Source organism: Chanos chanos, chromosome 9 (assembly GCF_902362185.1).
Source record: "Chanos chanos chromosome 9, fChaCha1.1, whole genome shotgun sequence".
Classification (NCBI taxonomy): domain Eukaryota; kingdom Metazoa; phylum Chordata; class Actinopteri; order Gonorynchiformes; family Chanidae; genus Chanos; species Chanos chanos.
The window spans coordinates 28,151,807-28,167,390 of NC_044503.1; positions in this window are offsets into that span (position 1 = coordinate 28,151,807).

Below are 15,584 nucleotides of genomic sequence, written 5' to 3' on the forward strand. Positions count from 1 at the left end.
ATGGGTCACATACTAAAGAAGGAAAGGACGCAGGGTGTGTGGAGTGTTGTTCCACACCCTTCATAGAACGCAGAGACCCAATATATCAGTTTATGGACATATGCTGCCCAGTAATATTGTAGAAAATCTGGGAGAGCTATGCCTCCAAATTCTGTCTCTCCAGATACGCCTTTCTTATCCATGGTATAGTCTTTGTCGTGCCAATGGTATGAGGAAAATCTGGTTAATGGTTCACTGTGAATATTAGACTTAATACTAATATCACTTAGCTGTAACCATAACCTTATTTTGGAACCTGAACCCAGTGAAATTACAGATATTCTTAAAAACTCTATTTATAGCTCAGCGCTCTGAACACTGTACCTAGAAATTATTCTGAACACCTCTTCATTAGCCGTACATATAATAAATAACAGCATTAAAGTAGCAGGTACAATAATACTCTTCGAATTCAATACTTCTAGGTAACTAAGTTCCTGGATCACCACATTCAGCAAATAGGAAATAATTTATCACGTACTCAAAGAGTAGGACTACAGACGTACACGTTTACTACAACGATCAAATTCAAATGGTACAAAATTAATCTAATGTTGAATAAATTGGAAATCAGGTGGAATTAAGGCACATCCGCTATACACACACATACAACAGCATCTAAACTACTAACAAGAAGACAAACAACTAACGGTAGACAATAACAATATCCTCGTTACCTAAAGTATGTATGAATGAACAACTACACGAGCATGAGGCATTACTCACGAGAAGGCACGCTTAACCAAAAGAACTACCCGAGTGATGTTCTAGTGGAGTTACTTACACACAAAAAGGGGTTGTGAGGAAGGGAGAGAAAAGGGATGAGGAGGAAGAAGAGCAGGCCCAGCCACATTCAGGTATGAGAGACTGGAGTTACCGAGGTTGGCAGAGGGAGACCGTGAGCAAGACTTCGTGTCGGTGCCGGGAAAGTCTTTTAGTGTCGCGGATCTTCCGTAGCGGTGAGCCTGGGCTGATTCTTCGTGGAGACGAGCAGGACAGAACGGACGGACTTACATTACGGCTGATACAGCCGGAGCTCCACTGGAGCTGAACCTTAGCGCAGCTGAACTGAACTTTGGCGCAGCTGAACTGAACTGTAGGATAGCAGAGAGTCTGGCATTTTATCTGATTTGCAGACAGGGGGTGCTGCTATCCTTTTTGGGGGTGTCTCTGCCTGAAAGGAGGAGACACTCCTTGGAATTTGGGAAGTATTAATTTGAGCTCGGTTGAAATAATTTTACATAACTTTTTCCCATCAAAGAATAGGAAAATTACGTCCGCGTACTCGAATCTACCGCATTTTATGCTCCCGAACAAGACCAAATATGGTTTCTTTACCATTGCAACCAGCACAGTTACACCGATGGTGATACAATTAGCTGCTCATGACATGGCTCCTGGCTATTTTTAAGTTTTACCGCGCGTTTATGACTATACGAACAGTTATGACTCGATATGCGTATTTAACTGATAATATCGTATTGTTACTTTCATTTTTCTTTTGTTCTACATAGTTTGTACCCAAATGGAGCAATGCAGATGGGGCCTGTGACATGGTCTGATTTCCATTCTCACAGGGAAACTAACCTCCCGAGGTGATCTAGTCTCCCTCGCACCTAAACGTTATCAGCATTTGACCAAATGGTCTGGGGGTTGCTGCACTAAAACATCGAGCCTGGCGTCTGTTAGGTGTTACCGCGAGTGGTTTCTGCTTTGGTATGCATTGGTCCTACACGCAGGGAGGCCTGGGCCATAAAAGAGAGAACTGGGATCAAAGGGGATAGGGATAGAGAGGCAGAGTGAGGGTGATAGAAATAGATAAAGAAAGGTGAAAAAGAGGGAGAGAGTTTACACAACTGCAACTTTAATTACTAAGGAACACTTAAGGTTAACAAATGTCCTTTTCTTTCTGAAAGCTGCACAGTGTCTGCCCGACACTCCCTCCTTTTGGCCTGGCAAGTTAGCGACGAGCTGACTTGCCAGGGCAAGCAAGTTGTCAGTGGAGCTGCTGGTCAACAGATTCCTCTGCTGGAGCAGGTGACCGGCCAGTCTCTTGAACGTTTGCAGGCAGATGAGCAGTCCCTCCTTTAGAGACAGTCTCTTCTTCTGCTTCTGAGGTGATTGGCATTCTTTGGCTGGAGCATGCTGTGATGGAAGCACCTGTTGTCTGTTGTGGAACTGTTGATGGCAGTCCTCAGGGGAAAGGAGCTTGGAAAGATTCACAGCAGTGTCTTCACAGCAGGATGTTGGAGTGGCTTGTCTTGAAGTTACCACTCCAAGTTTGCATATCAGGGCCTGTGAGTGAGGGGAGCTGCCCTGAAAGTCAAGGGATGGTTGTGAGCCCCATAGTACATTTTCATGGCAGTCAAAGAGGGGCTGGAAACGGCTTGGGAAGTCCATGTCGAGCAAAAGCATTGTGTCCTTGTGGGAGGCCACAAAGACAGGGTGCTTGACTGCCATCTGCCCAAGTGTTAACTCTAGCCAAACCACACCCCTGAGCGGTTGTGACTGTGTGCTGCCAAAGGCTGTGAAGTTCAAATCACTGGCTTGAAGCTGCAGCGGTAGACCCTTGACATGTGCCTGTCTTTGAAGTTCACTGAAGAGTGAATGGGTCATGAGGGAGACTTCTGCTCCTGTGTCCAGGAAGGCTTCCACTTCTATGGCATTGTTTAACTTCACCTTTGCATACAGTCTGTTGGCTGGACCTTTTCTTATCAGTGGGCAAATCTGTGTTAATCCATCTCTTGCTTGCAGCAGGGACAGTTCAGCCTCTGCGGCCAAGTCTAAAGGGGGGTCAGTGGACGCAGAGGCAGGGAACTGTCATTGTGAAGAGCTGGATTCACCTGTTGGAGTCTTTTTCTTAGGCGACTTCTTTTTCCCAGGAGACTTATCAGGTGGTGGCGTTGAGGTCACAGGATGCTGTTTAGCTCTCAGTAGTGCTTCTATGGCTGTCAGTCTGTCACTGAGAGATTTCATCTCTGGTTGAGGGTGACAGCTGTGGTTGTGTGGACGCTGCCGCTGTGGTGAGCGGAGCTTTCTGTAGTGGTCCTTGGCAGGCTGAGTCCATTTCTCTGTGTGAGGTAGGCTTTGAGGCTTGTCAGCTGCCTTGGTTCAGCAGGCAGGTTGCTGTCTGGCTGGCTGTGCTGTTGCAGCATTAACAGTGAACACCTATGGTTGCTCTGGTGCTGCTGTTTTCCTATGGCCAAGGCTCTGCCATACGCGCTCTGCGATGTCCACTACTCGAGGAAGCGGCATAGCTGATCCTTCAGCTATCCCTATACCAACATATTTAATATCATCATGCAGGTTCTCTATGAAAGCAGTCTGCAGGTTCTGCTCATAATCCTGGGGGTAGCGGTCCCGCTGATAAATGTTGACAAGGGCATCTAGGTAATCCCTTGGGTTCTCATAGCGTCCTTGTTCTCTCTCTGCCAACATCCTTGCCGTGGTCAGGAAGTTAGTAGGAGGTTGGTGTTTGTTTCTGAGCGCTTGACACAGTTCATCAAATGTGGGCTGGTAATTACAGAGGTAGTTGACAGCCCAGATTCGTGGACCTAAGGTCAGGGATTGTATCAACAGGTTGATCTTATCCTCATCTGTCCTCAGCCGCAGGAAAGAAGCATGATAAGCAAGCAACTTGAGATACAAGTCCACAGAATAGTCCTCCTTAAGGGGGTCAAATGCTTCAATGTTAGCAGCTGTGCTGGATATGACATCTGGGGAGGCATGGTCTCCCCACCTGGAGGCCTGTTTCTGTGGAAAGACACCCTTGGAGTTGGAGTTCAGCACTTCATTATCCAGGAAGGGCCGTTGGTCCTGCAGAGAGGTGGCGGGGCTCTGGGGAATCCTGCTGGATGCTTGGGTGAAGCCCCATTCTTGGCGCCCTCTGCTGATGTTACCTGGCACTTCTTCTTTAGGGGTGACTTGGCGTGGGGGTTTTCCCATGTTAGGTGCCTGGTCCAGTTGCTTTGTGGAAGATGCAGGGCTGAGCTCAGGTTCCAGGAGGGTGTGTTGTCCCTCCATTCTCTTTCTCAGCGCCATCAGCTCTTCCTCCTGGGGGGTATTTCAAGAAGCGGGTTTAGTGAAAACTCTGAGTTTGTTAACCCTGAGATGAGGGAAACTCTGGGTTTTCCGTTTCAGAAAGCGAGGTAACTCAAACTCTGGCTCAGTTACCGCAGTAACTGACTCTGTGAACCTAACCTGCTCGCTGGCAGGTTTTCTTCAACAAATCCTGAGTTTCTCCCTAGCTCCTCCCTCCGACTGAACCTGAAGCATCTGTGAAACATGGCGTCTCCTTTCGTCGCTAACCCGATCGGTGTTGAAACCAAATTAATTCGTATAGCCTTATGTCGGGAGAGGTTTTTGAGACCCCAATTAGATGTATTATCATTGCCTGATGACTACGTAATCGAGCGTTACTGTTTTTCATCACAATCTATCATTTATCCGAACAACTGCGGCCTACATCTCTAATATTACACACTGTGGACTTCTTGCTCTCAGATCGGAGCAAATTCTTTGCTCTTCATTTTTTTTTTTTGCCGACGGGAGTTTCCTTCATCACACTGGCGACGCCGAGTATATCGGGAAAGCAACTGTTTGTAGAGCCGTAAAAAAGTGTCCCTTGTACTTAAACGGCTACTGCACATTTTCCTAGTGTCAGACCTCTAAGGACCATCAAAGAGGAATTACACAGGATTACAGTGGACTGATGTAGAATCATTCAGTTAAAGGTAACTATATTTTAAATTATATCGTGTTCATGACATTCTGCTGCGACCTCAGACTGGGATCAGTCGTTAGTTTTTATGTTGCAGCGTTTCCCAGTGTCATGGGCTGCATCGATGGCACACAGATCCCTATCACTGCTCCTTCAGTGAATGAAGTTGACTATGTGAATAGGAAGTCTTTCCACAGCATTAATGTGTAGGTACACTGACTATTGTCTTACAATAACAAAGACTATACATCCCAATATACTGCAACTAATATATCTCATTCTCTGCACTGTCAAGATCATATGTGATGCAGTTCATTTGATCACAAATGTTGAAGCCAGTGGCCCAGCTCTGTGCATGATATACGAATGTATCATTAGTGTACCCTGAGCAACAGATTTGCACATGGTAAGTAAACCTTTGCAGAAATACCATTCCTTGTCTCCCTCTTTTAACACCCTTAAAATGTATCCACTATACAATTACAGGAGAGTTTGATGGCCACCTGCTTGGTGACAGAGAGCACCCATGCCAGCCCTCTCTGTTGAGCCCTTACCCTGACCCTGAGCTGGGCCCCCAACAACGTTCCAGTTTGGCCCACTGCAGGACTAGAGTCTGGGTTGAGATGACAATAGGCATGCTCAAAGCCCGGCTCCAGTGTCTGCGTAAACTCAGGGTAACCCCAGAGACGGCGTGTGACATTATTTTGCCATGTGTTGTTCTCCATAATAATATTGCCACAATTAGAGGAGAGCAGCACCCTGCCACACAAATGAACCACCCTGAGGAAGACAGTCCCATCCACCCTGCAGATGTCCTGGATGGAGGAGCCGTCCGAGAGAATTTGCCAAAAACATTTCACAGATTAAGATACCACCACCCCCAGCAGCCAAATAAAGAAAAATCAGTCACATTTTATTTGGTCTTCTTTATTTCCTACAAATGCAACAATTACTATATTTAGATTGTTCCAACAATTAACAATTCACCTGTGACCATGCACCCACCTCTAACTGCTGTTCCAGTAATTGAATTTCAAGATAGGCCATTTAATCTGCCACTGCAAGTGCATCATTTCTCAGTCAGTTTTAGCCATTTTCCTCCTTAATTCATAACTGAGAAAACATAAGAATGACATTAAATTCTACAGATCTACATGCAGAATTAACCTGGCATTTATTGAACATCTCACTGTGTCAATCTGTGCTGTGGAGGTTGATGGACTTTCCTCCTGGTAATGCCCAGTCATGCTCTATTAAAAAGGATAAGAACGTGTCATCCCTTCAATGTGCATTTTAAACTCAAAATTCCACTCAAGAATTTAAAATCATTTTAATAGAGAGAGAAATATCAGTAGCTACCATGCATAATATTAATGTAAACCACAGTAGGCCTTTCTGAATCCCTCCCTGTGGCAGCAGACAACGTGTCTTCATCATTATCCTGTGATGAAGAAGAGCATTCTGTTTCAGTACACTTTAAACCATTATAATTGGCTAAATCTCTGGGAGTATTTACAGCGCAAATATTAATCTGCTAAGCAGGATATTAGGCGAGAGGACATTTGTGAGTCTTAAAACAGCATTCTGTTGGAGGTTAAAGCTACTCCAAGTTGCAATAGCCACTGAATGATATTCACTTTGTTTAATATGTCAAATATGATTAAAACCAAAATGAGGTACAGTCATGAGCCTATAGGCCTAAGCAAAATGTCTTACCTGTTTGAACTATGTTTTTATATTTCATTTTCAGCTGCTGCCAAGTGCGCTTTGTGCCCATGGGATTGCTCCTAAATGAAAATAGAATTTTATTCAATTACGTTCCACCACTTCCACCTGTAATATTAAAAGAAAGTGTGCTCACATGTTAAATGTGTAGACTTCTGCATTCAAACTTAGGCATTGACTCGGGCAGCAATTCTCTCCCACACCAATTGTCTCGACTTTGCCGATGCAGTTGTGTTGCCCCCTCTTTTTTTGGAAAATGTGCTCATACTTGCCATAAACACGTATCAGAATTTCTAACTGCAGCGGGGTGAAGTAAAACGACTTTTGTTTTTGCCGGTTGCCATGGTCAATTGTAATATCGGAAGCTCCATTGATGATGGCTTTTTAGAATTGTCATGCACGCGCTTAACTCGGAGTTAACATACTCAGAGTTGATTGAACCAACTTAGATCAGCTTTTCTGGAACCGAAAACTCAGAGTTTCCCATCTCAGGGTTCATCAACTCAGAGTTCAGGATTAAACTCAGAGTTTGTTAAACCCGCTTTCTGAAATACCCCCTGAAGTCTCTTTTTGTTTTGTTCTGGTTGACGCGTCCAGTTTTTCATTTAAGTTTAATAATAAATCCAATTACTACATTTTCAAAGTTGATTTTTGTTGTATTGTGGTGTACTTGGGACATTCACTTATTTAAGTTAAGCATTTATTTATTGTTACATTCCCTCATCCCCCCTGGACAAAAAGGGGAACGTAACAAAGAACTGCAAACCTTACCCCTGTCCTGCCAGGGCGGTAGGATAAACCTCATAAACTGCTCTCAACTTCCAGCGCCACCTGCATGACCCCAAAATCCAGATTGTGACTTTATCTCTCTCTCTCTCTCTCTTTACACACACACACACACACACACACACACATATATATATATATATATATATATATATACATACAGACACATACATATATAGGTGAATAAGCCTAGAGCTAACAAAATTAACATTAAGCGATGAACAATGAAATCACAATACAGGTCTGCAGCCTCGTAATTAGGCTGGACAGCATACACTAGTCAGAGGCTGGGTCACACTCTAGAGAAAGGACCTGTTGCTGATTGGTAAAAATTACATCTCTGACAAAACAGCAAAAAGCACAATATAAGGCCTATTATATTGCATCTGATGTATCATTCACCAATCATTCTAACATGTATGCCACTACATCTTTTCAGGGTATTTTTCCCCGCTTCAGTAAAAAGTCTTTGATGGATCATTGAAGACGATCTTGAAGATTTTCACTCTATTTTGTCATCACAACCAAGATTCCGTCTCAGTTGAGTATCCAAGTGAAGAAGAAAACTCAAACTGACTTGCCGGGGGAAAAGTTGAATATTTGCTCGTACCTCGTGCTGGTTTCTTTGAATTAGGCGTAGAACGGTGCTGTATTAGGCATAGAACGGTGCTGTAAGAAAAAAATATATTGAACAATATGAAATACTACAGAACCTGGATTATTTACATGCATTTACAAGTGCTGAACTGTACCTCTATACAGAAAAAGTTGAGGTTTCTCCAAAGCTCTTTTTTTTCCCTAATATACTACTTCTCAAGCCATAGTCCTGGTGTGGTGCGCTCCAAATCCTTTGTAGCGAACTTAATAGATATTGTTTGTATGTGCAATTCTGTTCTCACATAGGTCCTGCCTGAATGGTACTTCCACAGCATTTCCTGATACACAGCTACAACTGGGGAGACTAGAGCAGTGTAACAACAACTTTTCAAATCAGTCAGATCTGCAGCAAACATAGAACGGGCTATGTGTCCACGCACCCAGAAGTTACCGGGGGGCGTATACAATTGACTGAGCCCGCAAGGCCCAGACACATTAGTCCTCCTGCAGGGACATTGGAGAATGCTATTTTTTGTTGTACGTGAAAGATCAATACGAGCACTGCAATGTGAATAGCCCAACCATTTAGTGCCACATCCACACACGCAGGTGTCGCCATTTTTCCAGGGGATGGTGTGAGTCTCTAAGTCTTTGTTTGTATCTCGCACCACATTCAACTTGTGGTTGCTGAAGTAAACCTTTGGGTATGGCATGTAGTGATTATTAAACCATTTTATTTGATGTTTATGTTGCATCACTCATTCAGAATGCTGTACATGCTTATCAGTTGCCTGAAATTAGAGTTCAGTGTATTGGATCTTGTGTTTTAAAAAGAAATGGTTTCAGTTCATTTCTGAATTGGCATTATTTTGCTTAATTGAGCTGAAAAATGCATATTTACCCACAGTCCTATACTCGCATGTGAGAAGTCTGAGGTCTCCTAAAAGAGATTTGCTAAGTCTCAGAGAAAACAAACATCTGGTGTGATCAGCCATTCATCTTATTCCAACAGCATCATGGGAGAGTGCACTCGAGCTAAGTTGAGCACAGTTTCTCCAAAAAAAAAAAAAAAAGACAAAGATAATTTATACAGTTTAATAAACAGCGTGGAGTGCACTGCGTGAAAAGTGGCGTATTCGGAAATATCAGGACAAACCATACTTCCGCTAAACCTGCTGTTTGCCGGAGGTATTCGGATGCCCGCAGAACTTTGTTATGCGGACCTGAAAACTCCCACAAATGTCCGAATACAGCTGTTAGACGGCGGTTTTCGGGCATCCGCGTGACCACAGTCGTTAGCTGATGGCTTGGCCTTTCAAATGCTAATAACAGTCAGTGGTCTAGGGGGGACTGGGTACAGAAGCCTGCCCCCCTTCCTCGCTGTAACTTTCTATCAGTTAGCCTATATGTGATATTTAGGCTATATTTCGATAACCACACAAACTTTTTAGGTGCTGCATGGTGTATAATACAGCAGTGGTAGGCCCATGTAGCCTTTAATGTCATTGCTCTGTCATGCAGCTAAATTCCAATGGACTCTTCAAATGGAGCATATAAAAACACACTGAAAACATAATTTAAAAAAAAGTCTAAATGAGAGGTTCATTAATTACATATTTGATGGTTATGCAACTGTCCTTTACTTGGGGTCAAAGGTATAGGGTGACCAGATGCAAACAGACCAAATGGGGAACAAGTAGTAAGTTTGTGTGGGACAATGTAGGACATGTTACCAATGCTGAGAGATAATGTAAAACTTAGATATAATGTCAGTCTAACTGAATAAGAAACACTTGTATACACTTGTACTGATAGATATCCAACATGCATTGGCCATTATAGGCCCATCAAAGGCAACTGTACCTACGCAAAGCAGCAGGCATCACACAGCTCAAGTCTTTCAAGTTAAACCCCTGACCAAATCCAACTATAAGAATAAATAAGGCTCAAAATAAAATATTACATAAAATAAAACAATTTCAATGCAAATCTTTATATCAAGCCAAAATCTCTATTGGATGAGTAGCATGGTCAGAAGGTATAAAAGAACCTTTTCCTTTCTTTCTGACCATGATGTCGGCTGATAGCGTTTACCCTCATATCTGTAAAGTTTTACTAAGTTTTGTTTTTGTGACATGGCAAAGAAATTCGTTTGATTGACGGCCGCCACAGCCTATTGATGACCGCCCTAAATACTCTCCTCTCAGCCATTTGGTGAAAGCAAGGCTTTTAAAAAAAAAACTTGGATATGTTGCATATTTACTGCTTTTGACATAGCGCTATTAAATAGATTAGAAACCCGCGGCTCTTGTGCCGGGCGGGTAAAAGAATGGATCCATATATTTTTTATTTCTGACAGTTAAAAACCAAATGACCAGTGAAAATGCAAGACATTATCTCAGTATGAGGGATGCGGGACAAAGGATACAGGAGGTTTTTTTTTAAATGTTTACAGGGCACAAGAGTTTTTGTTGTTGTTGTTGTTGTTCCTCGCTTGTTTGTTTGGAATGTTTCTCCTCAGTACGGGGATGCGCCCCATTTTCAAACCACCCACTCGGAATCTAAGGTTGAGTCCTGTCCAGTCAGTTTTCTGTGAGTGCATGGCGTAGAGTGACAGTAACCAATAGCATTGTGTGCAAGTGCAGCACGAAATTTGCTTTGGGGAAGGCATTACCTGTACGTAGGAGAAGCAAGTCATTGAAGGATTACAGAAGTTGTACTCTGTATTCTGTTGATAGTGTGCATTTTGAAGATGACTTGCAAAAGAACACTTGAGTTTTCGAACGGACAGCGGAGTGGAGAGGCTACTCGTGCGCCGGGAATATGCAATTTTTCCAACGCCGAGTCCGAACAACAGCAAAAACTGGTGTCCCCGTTAAATGCATTTTTTAAGAAGATGTCTGAACAGCAGTAAACGGAGAATGTTATTCGGCGGTTGGACAGGATGGAGTCCCATCAAAGAGGCGCAAGAGGATTCTGCCCCAAAAAAGAAAACGAGCGGGGAATAACTCTGTTTCGGTAAGTTTATTTGTATAACCTTCTGGCGTTTGTCTTTGACTGCCGCACATTCTGATTTCTTTATCTGCTTTATCCCTTAATGTGGTCGAATTTAACTCTTGTACTAATTTTGCTTCTACAGGAAGCTGTGCGGAGAATGCATAATGCTGAAAACAACACGCACAGATATGATCCACAGACAAGGTAAGAAAACGTGTTTTGTTGGTAGACTATATCGTCGCGATTGTTTTATAGCAGTGCCTGGAATTCTAAACAAACTTTTAATCAGTCTTCCTTTCTTCTCCGCTTTTTTTCTCTATAGCATCCTGCAAGATCTATTGAGACTGTTCGAAAGAGTTACAGGATTAACCAAGGAGGGAATCTAGAGAACAAAGAGGGGGGCAGGATCGCCACTCGAACGAGGCAAAGAAGGAGAAGAGTAAGTCAAAACATCATTTCCCCAGTAGTTCTTAGACTTTTTCTCCATTTGCTGTTCTAATTTCTGTTTTCACTGTGTTTTGCAGCAGCACAAGGACAGAGCTAGTGTTCTTTAAACTGAGGAAGAGGCTGCCATATGGAGGACCGCATCAGTAGATATAATTTCTGAAGAGGATGCAGCCATCTTGGATGGAAGGCCAGCGTGGGTCCTCCCGCCTAGCACAGAGTTGTCTGCACTGTGTGGGGTGCTACAGAATAGACTGGACAAAGACCTAAAATATGTTGTGAATCACCATGCACGAGCTGTTGCAGATAGATTCACAATGGAGACCACGGAAGCGGGGTGTACTTGGGAATGCTCAACATTTAGAGTTTCATTTATGCTCCCAAAAAGTATTTATATTATATACTATGATATTACAGTATATTCTGTTCTAATGTATTCTATTCTGTTATATGTTGTACATTGATATATGTGCGTGTGTGTATATATATAATATAAATTGTCAGTTTATATGCCTTATAATCTATTATTTTACTGTATTTTCTTTATTTATAATAAAATTTGTGTAATTCATTTTTGTTTGCCAGACTATCTATACAATCTACATATGAACATAAAACAACACCACCAATAATAATAACAATAAAAATATTAATATGAACCATATGAAATCATGTCTGGGGACCCACAATGGACCAATGGGGAAGGGTTTTAGAGGAGGGGCAAGACATTGCTCCACCAATCCAAAGTAAGACTTTTGACCAATTGCAGTATACCTGGTGGCCCAAGGTGTGAAGTGCAAATGTTCCCTTGCAAGCACCCCCAAGGGATTATTCACCATGGCAACTAATGGCTCTAGGCAGACCCCCAAACCTGGTACATATTCAGGAGTATTCCATGCCGCGTAACAGAGCTGCAAGCTGCCGGATACAGCCGATTATCTGTGGGGTGTCTGGGAATATATAGGAGTATTCCAGTCTGGATACACCTCTTTTCATGCAGTGGTGGTCTCTTCTAGGTATTGTTCTCACTTTCCTGGTTACAGCATAGCTGTCTTAACTTCACCCCAAACATCCTCAACGCTTCTTTCTCTGGCATAGTTTTGATCTTGGTGGGGTGTCTAAAGAGTTTGGCACATTCCCCAATTATCGCTTGCACTACTTCCTTGCATTGTTTCTACTGTGACCTTTTAATGACACTTAGGGTGTCAGCTACAAAATTATATGACGCACAGAACAAAACATTAATGTGCATTAATTGCATTTAAGGTCGATGCTATTATTGATGGAGTGTAAAATTCAGGCTAGAGCACTAAGCTTCTACTTTCTTTGTAGATGGGTTTGCAGTGTTATTTAGAGGCATTTTGTTGTTATCAGCAGCTGAACGCTCTTGTAGTCACAGACCCCCTTTTCAGTAACTCTCAGTGAGCATATCTTTCACCTATGTCCCCGACTCCGAACTACTGTGGGATAGGCTTGCACAGGTTCCACCTTTGCTTGATCTTGGCCTATCACACAGAGTCAAGACTTCATCATACCCAATTAGACATAGTTACGTATGTGACCAGGAGGCATCCCTGAACACTCATGTAACCCTTGCACCTTGCCAATCAGAATACAGGTCTACAGCCTCGTAATTAGGCAGGACAGCATACACCAGTCAGACTCTGGGTCACACTCTAGAGCAGGGGTGTCCAAACTTTTTTCACCAAGGGACACATATGGAAAAATACACAAACAGCCAGGCCACTCACTCGAGGTGAGGTACATATTGTTTCACCTGGTTTATTAAAGTAAATCAGCCTACAACATTGCTTTTCATGAATGGGATTTCTATTATTTTTATGTAGCGCGGTGAGGAAAATGTATTTTAGATACATTAATGTTAAGTAATTAGTAGGAAATTTAAAGTTGATATAGTTCTTAGTTATTCATTAGAATTAGTTCATTCATTTGCATTAAGAGAATTCATGCAATAAGTTTAGATTATGTATTTGCCTAGAAAGTTCGATTGGGTCATTAATGGGAATTCTGGGATATGTATTTCATGTGTGTATGTATATGTGTTCCAAGTTCTGATTAATATTTGTTCTGATGTACTGATTTTATATGTTGTTTGAATGTATAAAATGTAGTATTTTTGTTATTTCAGTGTAGAAATATAGTTTATAATTAGTAGAGTTAATACCTATGACGTCAGAGGTCATGGAAGGCAGAGAGAGAAGAAAGGCGGAGAGAGAAGAGCAGGTGCGCCATTGCGATAGAGAGCCTGAGTTTTGTACAGTGTAAATGTATAACGTGAACAACGTTGTAATTCTCGAATACTGCCTTTTAGTCTTTGGGTACTCGAACAGAATACCCATAAAGAGCAAGAAAGATAGTAGCGTGTTTTTGTTGTTGGTAAGAATTAAGTCGACGGAGCCTTGCCGTTTAGCTTAACCTGTTGAGGATTGCTACGGAGGACTTTGCTGCTACTCGCGGAAGGACTGCTTCGGGATTTTGGATCTTTGCGGGATTTTGGTGCTTGTTGCTGTTGCTACGTGGGACATGCAGACATTGTCGGACCGGTAAACCACCCGAGACTGTGCTGGAATAAGGTACTGTGTGTGTTTTTTCCTTTTTGCTCGTTACCGAGTGAAGCGGCCATTTTGTGCTGGGCCACAGCGAACCCGAGCAACGACTCAGGCCTGCAACGGTTTTGTTTAGAGTCATTTGCCGGCTTAGGTCTAATCAGTGTGTGTGTGTGTGTGAGTCCGCGGCGTGTGAATGTGTTAATGAATGTTATGCCCATGTATTGTGTTGCTGAAAAATGTTATTACTTGTGATCATTGCTAAGGTAATGACTTGTTTTTTTCACTGAGTGAACTTTGTTTAATAATTCTGTAATACCACAGTTGATTGCTTGTGAATATTTTGGTTGTGTTGACATCTATTTTTCCAATAAGTAAATTGTTTTGTGTTTAAATTTAAATCATTCGGTTTCTGGAGTTTATTGTTAAGTAAAGCACAAGAGTTTAGGGTTAGAAAATGACCATTTAAATTAACAGTGGCACATAAATTAATTTCTAGGAGTAATACAAGAACCCAGGACGCCCTTTTAGCATCAGGTGTAGGGTCTAGGGGCGTTACACAAAATGGAGGCACCGCTGGGATAATTTCCCACTGTTAAAACCCCTTTTTTTTTTTTTTGAAGAAGTTATAGCTGTTAAAGAGAAGTTTATAGTTTCTAGTTGTTGCTTTGATATTGAACTCTGAGTATGGCGTTAGGAAGTAGCTCTGTTTTACAGGGTGAACTTGTGAATTGGTGCAGAGAAGCGCAGATTGATACAGACCATGCATTGTTACTGATTGGTGTTCCCGCTGAGGTTGAGGTAACCTGTATTGAAGACACGGTTCAAACTGTAAAAGTTTTGGGCAGAGTACGTGTCAAAGATACAAAGATAGGCCCAACTGCAACAAGTTTGTTGGTGCTATGTGAATGTCGTGAGAAGATAGATTCGACTCGTGTTCCCCCTGAGGTGTTGCCTATGGATAGTGAGGAGGCATGGAAGATTGTGGTTGTCGGAGAAACTGAGTCTGCCTCTGATGGCTTTGCTACAAAACTTTCCAGACTTCTCCAGAGTGAAGGCAAATCTATGACTGATGTACAGGCTCTGCTTTCCCCTCTTTCAGTTAGCTCTCCTGAATCAGTTATACGTGCAGTTGGAGAACTGTTAGAAAAGACGACAAAACATTCCAGTGAAGGCACAGCTTACAGGCGTTTGCGTGTTTTCTCGGGTGTTGTTCCTACTCCGGCTGGAGAGGAAACAATGGAGAACTGGATGGAACAGGCTAAATTGATGATTGCAGAATGTGAATGTACTGAAAAGGAAAAGCGTAAGCGTATAGTTGAAAGTCTGAAGGGTCCCGCCCTAGAGATTGTCAAGGCTGTTAGATTGTCTAGTAATGATGCTAGTGCAGCAGAGTATCTACTAGCACTGGAAAGTGCGTTCGGGACATCTGAGTCCGGTGAAGATTTGTACTTCGCTTTCCGACTTCTTCGCCAAAATCCTGGTGAAGCTCTATCAGAGTTTCTCCGTCGAATGGAGAGGTCATTGACAAAGGTAGTACAGAAGGGAGGATTGCCACCTGGGCAAGTGGATAGAGCTAGGGTTGAGCAGCTCATCAGAGGGGCTGTAGAGTCTGACATGATGCTGCTTCAGCTAAGATTGAGAGAAAGAAAAGAATCGCCACCCACTTTCTTGAGTCTCCTGAATGAGATCCGGGAGGAAGAGGAAAA